Genomic DNA, 8760 nt, shown 5'->3' with positions numbered 1-8760 from the left:
GGTTGGAAAAGACCTTAATCTTAATCAAAGCTGTTTGTTGACTATTTGGTCAGGTGGTCACTGCTAATGGAAAGACATGAGGACTTGCTTTTCCCTGCCTCAGATATAAATCTCTACACACAGAGTGTTTGGAAGGAACCCCTGGAGGTCACCTGGTTCAACCACTGTTCTAGCAGGGCCACCTACAGTCAGTCACCCAGGACCACTTCCAGGTAGACTTTGAGTATTTCTAGCAACGGAGACTCCACAACTTATCAGGGAAATCCGTCCCAGGTTTCTCATGTTCTCCTCATACAACAGATTTTCTAATCCCTTCCTTATCTTCCCAGTCTTTACCTGAACTCTCTTCTGTATGTCCATATCTCTTTTGCACTGGAAAGCCCAGCACCAGGCACAAAAAAACCTGCAGGAAACCACTGCTGAAGCCCGGGATTGAACCAGGGACCTTTAGATCTTCAGTCTAACGCTCTCCCAGCTGAGCTACTTCAGCCCTGTTATGGCATTAATTTTCAAAAAGTCTGTTGGAATATTCAGACTTTTCAGTCTTTTCAAACAAGATGACAAGTGATACGCTGCAGCTTTGACCATGCAGGAAAGGGACTAGATCTGAAGCAAGCCTGTCACACCAACAAATTCATACTTCAACAAGTTCACCACCAACAAATATATCATGGTTCAAGGTACTTTATACATCAGTCTTGAAGAACCATGCTGTATTTTGCAGTCCTGCTTATGGTGTAGCTTCAGTGCACCCAACCTCCATTTTTTTCCTACTTCATCAGCTCTACAGGTGTGCATGTCAAGTGTTCGCAGGGACATCATGGTATATGGGAAGCCAAGGGATTTTATATTAGAAGATGAGGGACCTCACGTATATAGTGGATTGTAGAAGAAGGAAGACAATAGACCTTTCAGGGTCTGATGAAAAGCAACATTTTTGCCCTGTGTATCTCATGTGAGTTTCTGACTAAATAGAACATTCCTTTGGGACATGTTTCTTAGAGATCCAACTGTACTTGGAAATCCAGTAGTATGATCAGCACTCAGAGTAAGTTCACATTCCACCGGCATCTAGAGGTGTCCTACAGCTAAGTATGTGATTGGATGTCATAGAATCATAGAATGGTTTACATTGGAAGGGATGGTAAAGATCATCCAGTTCCAACCCCCTGCCATGGGCAAGGACATTTTCCACTGCATCAGGCTGATCAAAACCTCATCCAGCTTGGGCTTGAACACTGCCAGGGGCGGGGCATCCACAACTTCTCTGGGCAACCTGAGCCAGTGCCTCACCACTCTCACAGGAAAAAAAAATTCTTCCTAATTTCTAACCTAAATCTCCTCTCTTTCAGCTTTAAACTGTTCTCCCTTGTCCTATCCCTGCACTCCCTGATATAAAGCCCCTCCCCAGCTTTCCTGTAGCCCCCTTTAAGTACTGTCAGGCTGCTTTAGAGTGTCCATAGAGCCTTCTCTTCTCCAAGGTGAACAACCCCCACTCTCCCAGACTGTTCTCATACAGGAGGTGCTCCAGCCCTCTAATCATCTTCATGGCCTCCTCTGGACTCGGTTGAACTAATTCATGTCCTTTATCTTAATGATTCTATGATTCTTCTGACTAATTCAGTTGCCTGATTAAACACCTCCCAAGCAGCCCTACCTTTTGCTCAGCTCAGAGAATTTCCAGTATTTTCTCCCACTTTTATCATGTCTATCTCTGAAAATGCTATGAGGAATGGGGCACTCTTCCAGGCAATGCAAAGGCACCCACTTAGTAGCTTTTTCTCTGTCATCTTAGGCAAATATTAACTTCTGTGCACAGGCTGGTAGTTATATTCGCTCAGGGTACCAACTCAGCAAACTTTCTTGCATTTAGCAACAAGTTTATTACCATAATCTAGGAAGGGGGAGATGAAGAAGGGCTTTGTTATAGTAAATTTCTCACCTGGGACACGCTGAGAAAGGAACAATTCAAACTGAAATCTCAGGATGGATAAAGAGGGGGAATTTTCAATTTATTAGGGAATTTTAAGCACAAAGCCTTGAGTATTTTCCTTTCTACAGACTCCTGTTTCCTTGGCAGCATGTGCTGAAAGCTCACTCTTGTGGTTGATTCATTGTCTACACTAACAAGGAACCACACAGCCTATTAATAATCTGTCATTCCTCTGATTTCTCCTCCCTAATTCTTCTTTTCTTCCAAATCCTTCCCATGTCTATAACCAATGATCTTTCCAGCCTTTCTGTGTTATCATCTTCTTTTTTTCTCTATGTTCTTACTCTTTTCCTCCTGTTTCAGAACAGCCAACTATACCTACTTTCCAATCTTCCTATCATACCTACCTCAGTGTTTTACCTCTTTTTCCATACCCTGTACCTAGATAATACCCAATTTTTATCTGATTATTTACTTGCTGTGAGACTCCCATGGCTTGGAGTGAGGGGGAGAAAAAAATCATGCATTGGAGCCTAGATATTCAGCAGATTTCATGCCTTTTCAGACATCACATTGTTTAGAGGCTTTTTCTTCCCTCCTTTCTTTCCTCTTCCCCATTCAGTACTACATATTGACCTCACTAGAGGCTTCTGACCCCTCAAGGTGCTATTGAGCTAGCTGGTTTTCTATCTGTTCAATGTAATTTCTTACCACTTTAAATTCAAGCCTATCATTACGCAAAAGGCAAAAGATCTTCAACACTCGTGGTCAAGGTTAGCTCCAGAAAAAAATAGCATCTTCACCTCTGTGTGAGGCACACCTGGCTGTGTCGTTTCTATACATCATTATTTCCAATTTTGTATCAAGAATCTTATTGTTTAGTAGAGCAAATGCATACATAGGATGAACAAGATTGTATATATTATCACTCTGAATTTATGCAGACCAAAGTATTGGCCTAAATTAAATGACAATACTATCCATTCTGAATTCATTCAGCCTAGACAAACAAAATACCAATATAAGAAGAAAAAACCTCGTAAGATTGATAAAGACGGCAGAATGATGAGTTTAAAGTGGTTTTTCCTACTTTAAATGCATAGGTTACATTTTCTTTATGCAGTCTTTAAATAATTCATTAGTCCCCAAGACAGTTTTATTAAGTCTGTGAGCATTGTTATAGAATCCCAAGTAGCTGTAACTTTTCTAAAGCTTATGGGACCAAGCAGCTGGAATGCTAAAACATACTTAAAATGAAATAGTCATATATTTGTACTAGGCGATTTTATTTTATCAAACTATGGTTTCTTTTTATTCTCTGAGATCTTGGATAACCAATTATGAGCAATCTATAGAGCTGATTGGCAGAGATCAATCAAAATTCAACAGCTTCTACCAGCTCTTTTCTAACCACCGGAGCAGCAGTTGTTGCTCAGAAGGAAAGCGTAGACTGATTTTAGGGAAACATCAGCTTTTCATTTTTGTATTTGATTTTATTTTTAATTAAGTTAGGAAAAAGACATGAGATCCACAAGCAGAAGACAACTATTAACAGGGCATGTAGCCTTCCAGTCAGAGGTTGGTTGCTTAAACTGTAAACTCAGAGATGCTTCTGAATAAGAGTGAGCTGCAGAGAGCAATACAATCTCTGTTTACATTTTCTTCACTGGATATTCTGCCCTTTTGATTTCAAAAGTTCCATTAGAAAGAAAGAGACTGTGTGTATGCTTTGTATGGCAACCAGCACAAGAGGGCACTTACAGATGCTGTCTAAGATCTTTGTCTTAGACATAGACAGTGAGATTGAGGGCACCTTCAGCAACTTTGTGATGACACCAAGCTGTGTGGCTTGGTCCACATGCTGGAGGGAAAGGATGCCATCCAGAGGGAACTTGACAGGCTTGAAATATGGGTCTGTGTGAATCACATGGAGTTCAACAGGGACAAGTGCAAGGTTCTGCACCTGGTTTGGGGCAATCTCAACAACAAAGACAGGCTGGATGCAGAACGGATTGAAAGCAGCCTTGAAGAAAAGGACTTGTGGGTGTCAGTGAGTGAGACTCTTAACATGAGCCAGCAACATGTGCTTGCAGCCCAGAAAGTCAACTGTGTCATGGGCTGTATCCAAAGCAGTAGGACCAGTTGGGCAAAGGAGAGGATTCTGCACTCTCATGAGACCACACCTGGAGTTCTGCATTCATTTCTGGAGTCCTCAGCACAGGAACGGCACGGATCTGTTATAGTGAGTCCAGAGGAGGGCCATGAAGATGATCAGAGGACAACGAAAATCATCAGAGGGCTGGAGAACCTCCTATGTGAGAACAGGCAGAGAGAGTTGGTGCTGTGTGGCCTAGAGAAAAGAAGGGTCTGCGGACACCATAGAGCAGCCTTCCTAAAGGGGGCTACAGGAAAGACGGGGTGGGGTTCTTTATCAAAGATCGCAGTGATAGCATGAAGGATAACAGTTTTAAGTTGAAAGACGGGAGTTTTAGATTAGATCTTAAGAAGAATTTTTTGACTGTGAGGATGACGAGGCTTTGCCACAGGTTGCCCAGAGAAGTTGTGGATGCCATATCCCTGGAGGTGTTCAAGGGTGGGTTGGAGGAGTCTTTGAGCAAATTGATGTAGTGGGAGGTGTCCTTGCCCATGGCAGAAGTTTGGAACTGGATGGCCTTTAAGGTCCCTTTCAAGCCAAACCATTCAAAGATTCTATGATTTACGGGGATTCAATTTTCTTCCACAGCAAGATTCACAATCCAATTTTACACCAAAACCAAGATCAAGTCCCAACACTGAAGCAACAAATGCAGCAGCTGGGATCCAGACCTGAAAAAGCTAAGAAGTGAATTTTTGAGTTTACAGGACACCGAATATCTTTAGCACAGAACATTTAAGTAACTTCGTCTATTCTGAAGTTTGTATAGCCTCTAAGTAATGGAATGCTTAGCTGTCATCCCTGTTTATTGATGCACCTTAAGTCTAACTTAGACACCAGCCCTTTAAATGTCCAATAACAAATGAGAGAAACACCACTGAGCTCCTGGAGCTTGTTCAGAGAAGAGCAATGAAGCTGGCCAAGGGGCTGAAGAAAAGTCTTTTGAGGAGAGGCTGGGGGAACTGGGGCTGTTTAGCCTAGAGAATAGGAGGCTGAGGGGAGACCTTATCACTGACAACTATCACTACAACTCCACAGAAGTACATTGTAGCAAGGCAGGTATTGGTCTCTTCTCCTGAGTAACAAGTGATAGGATGAGAGGGACTGGCCTCAAATTGCACCAGGGGAGGTTCAGATTAGACATTAGGAAAAATTTCCTCACTGAAAAGTTTATCAGCTCTGGCAGAGGCTGCCTAGGGAGGTGGTTGAGTCAGTATCCCTGGAGGTTTTTAAAAGATGGGTAGGTTATTAAGGATATGATTTAGTAGTGGACAGCTATGGTTGGACTCAATAATCTCAAAGGTCTTTTCCAACCTAGCAATTCTATGATTCATGCACAATGCTAATCTGTGTATCTATAAAATAGCAACTTCCTCCAGCCCAGCAGGTAACTACAGCTGTCTAAATAATCCCTGTCTCCTCATTGAGAGGAGTATCGTCTGCAAAGCTCTCTTAGTATTAGACTCAGGTGCATCCTTCCCAAAAATTTATCATGTTCCAGACAGGTTATATTTCTTGTTTGACACTGTCAAACACATGAGCAGTTGACTTAACTCCACATTTCCCCTAACAGTGGAAATCATTATAAAACTGTGCACAAAGTAAGCTCTGCCACTGCATGCGTTAACCTCTGCCCAAGCATAGGACAGTGTTCTCTGGGGTGGAGCCTTCAGCACTTCACCATAAGTATTACATTCACTTTGCCAATTGAAATAGATAAGAAGAGATTTCTGAACGGGAGGAAAATTCTGAGTTCATACCACTTCAGATGCCTATCATCTCATGCCCTAGCTTTCTTGGCAGTTAACAGAGAAAAATAGGCAACTGTATAGCATGGTTTACTTGGTGTGTTCTAGAATCTCTATTAGGAATACACAATTTATACTCTAAAGGCTGTTAACCCTACTAATCTGTTCCTACCGTTATTTACAATTAAACTGATACTCTCATTTATCAGTAAAAAACTCAGTTTTGCTTAATAATTCCACCTTGCCAAAAATAATATTCCAACATAGAAACATAGAAGAGTAGAATGGTTTGGGTCAGAAGCCAGTCCAGTTCCAAGTCCCCTGCCATGGACAGGGACACCTCCCACACCTTGGCAGTAAAAATTTCTTCCTAATATCTAATCTGAATCTTCCCTCTTTCAGCTTAAAATCATTCCTCCTCATCCCATCCCTGCACTCTGATAAAGAGCCTCTCCCCAGCTTTCCTGTAGGCTCTCTTTCAGTACTAGAAGGTTGCTAGAAGGTCTCTACAGAGCTTTCTCTTCTCTTCTCTTCTCTTCTCTTCTCTTCTCTTCTCTTCTCTTCTCTTCTCTTCTCTTCTCTTCTCTTCTCTTCTCTTCTCTTCTCTTCTCTTCTCTTCTCCTCTTCTCTTCTCTTCTCTTCTCTTCTCTTCTCTTCTCTTCTCTTCTCTTCTCTTCTCTTCTCTTCTCTTCTCTTCTCTTCTCTTCTCTTCTCTTCTCTCTTCTCTTCTCTTCTCTTCTCTTCTCTTCTCTTCTCTTCTCTTCTCTTCTCTTCTCTTCTCTTCTCTTCTCTTCTCTTCTCTTCTCTTAACAATCCCAACTCTCTCAGCCTGTCCTCATATGCGAGGTGCTCCAGCCCTCTGATCATCTTAGAGTCATAGAATCATAGAATGGTTTGTGTTGGAAGGGACCTTAAAGATTATCCAGTTCCACTTCCCAGCCTTCTTCATCGCCTCCTCTAACAGATCCGTGTCCTTCCCTTGCTGAGGACTCCAGAACTGAACACAGGACTCCAGGTGAGAAAAAGTCTGACAGAAACAAGCTATATCACAATAAAAAAATTACAATTATAGCAATAATTTTTTAACTTGCTATGATGGCTGCAAACAAGCATTTCAGGATCACATACAGGCAGTGCATCACTAGGGGAACACTGTAACTTGAATAACGTATCTGCAATGTTGGTAAAGTAGAATTGCAGAATATACTGTTGTGTGGTTTATCATCAGTATTGTATTTGTGTATCAGAAATGGCAGTACATAAATTTAAACTGTAAGTAACCTAAGAAAGTGGTGATTGTCCATTGCTAGAAATCTTGTGCAAGGATTCATCTGCAGATTAGGATATAGCTGCATTGATATGTCCCTGGTCACTAGGTGTCCAAACTCCTGTCACTGATGGGTGAAGCCAGTGGTGTTTAGGGAGTAATTCAGCTAAACTGAAACACCTGCTGTGCAATAGAGTTGCTTAAACATAAGCGCTCCATGTCATTTTAGCCCCCAGCTCCCACTTCAGAAGGACAATGTCTCCCGTAGGAGAGACAGCCAGTCACAGAGAAAATGCTGATGCCCAAGTGTACATCAAATGCCTGTGGACAGACAAGTTGTAGTTTTTAATGACTCCCCCTCTGAGATGCACTGCATGTATCTGTTAGAGGTTCAGTATCTATAGTGGAATCTTAGATACAGAATCCAAACATAGACACAAATATTAGGCGCTAAAACTTTGATGCCTTCGTTTCAAACAGAACATTACTCTAGATTTTTTAATAAAGAACACTGTTGTTTCTGGCTGCAAATGCACTGTCTCTGCACATAGCCATATGAAATTATCTGAATGCAATTGTTGAAGTTAAAGTGAGCATCCAAATGAAAGAAGTTATGCCTATATGGAATTGATTCTGATATATCCACAGAAAATATAATTCAGATCTTCAGATGCTGCTCTCTCCATTTACTTCATCAGCAATGTGTTTGCTGAAATAACTTTCTTGATCCATCAGCAACCTGGTGAATTTGAATGTCTTCAGGGATGGGGCCTCCCTTCCCCTGGGCAACCTGTTGCAGTGTTTCACCACCCTTATTGTAAGAAATTTCTTTCCTGTATCCTAGATCTTCCATCCCTTAGCATAAAATCATTACTCCTTGTCCTGTCACAAGAGACCTTGTGATAAAAAATCTGAAGGGAATAACTACTACCATGACATGCTGAAAAGTAAAAACAGAGCCACACTAGACTCTCGATGTGCTTTATTGTGCCAGGATAGGTTTTTGCAAAGTCCTAAAGTCAAGTCAGAAACCATATCTGCTTCTGTATTAATACAACTATTATCAGCAGAGCACTGATGATTATTATTTATTCTCAGCTGGAACTCTGATGCAATGTAAATACTAACTTGTTATCTGATTGTGTTTGTTTGGAAATTTATTTGCTTGCTTCTTACAGATGGTTTGTTACTATTTTGAAATATGTTTTTCAGCCTGCGGAACTGTTGCATTTTCCAGTTGTTTGCTTGGTTGACTGGTGTTTTCAAGCATAGCACTTCACCATGCTCAAAGGCAATGTAAAAACACTTAAAGCAGCATTGAAAGAGATAGTGAGAATGCCTCACCGCAATGCTCCACAAACCAACCATCTCATGCTAAATTGAATATCCCTCTCAACATAGCAAAGGCAATTTGCCCAGATCTAGCTTCATTACCTTCTACACAATACCCTGCATCCAACTTCTTTCCTATTGCATTTTTATGCAATTGTCATCCATTCTAGAGGAAACAATGTGCTGTGAATTGATAGCCCAAACCTATCATATCAGAAGACTTCGGCTAGCTAAAGCACCAGATGATGCACCGTGGTGTTAAAACAATGGATTAGTGTGACTAGTTCTGAAATCCTCAACATAAGAAGGATATGGAACAGTTAGA

The 8760-nt window shown here is 41.4% G+C and overlaps 1 non-coding gene across 1 annotated transcript; it reads right to left on the bottom strand.

The window, feature by feature from the left end:
• Positions 1-417: 417 nt before the first annotated feature.
• On the bottom strand, positions 418-490 carry TRNAF-GAA (transfer RNA phenylalanine (anticodon GAA)). The gene has a single exon. It is a non-coding gene; the product is annotated as a tRNA-Phe (tRNA).
• Between the last annotated feature and the right edge of the window lie 8270 nt (positions 491-8760).

This window comes from Cuculus canorus, chromosome 2, assembly GCF_017976375.1.
Source record: "Cuculus canorus isolate bCucCan1 chromosome 2, bCucCan1.pri, whole genome shotgun sequence".
In the NCBI taxonomy this organism is placed as follows: Eukaryota; Metazoa; Chordata; class Aves; order Cuculiformes; family Cuculidae; genus Cuculus; species Cuculus canorus.
This window is presented reverse-complemented; position numbering and strand designations above follow the sequence as displayed.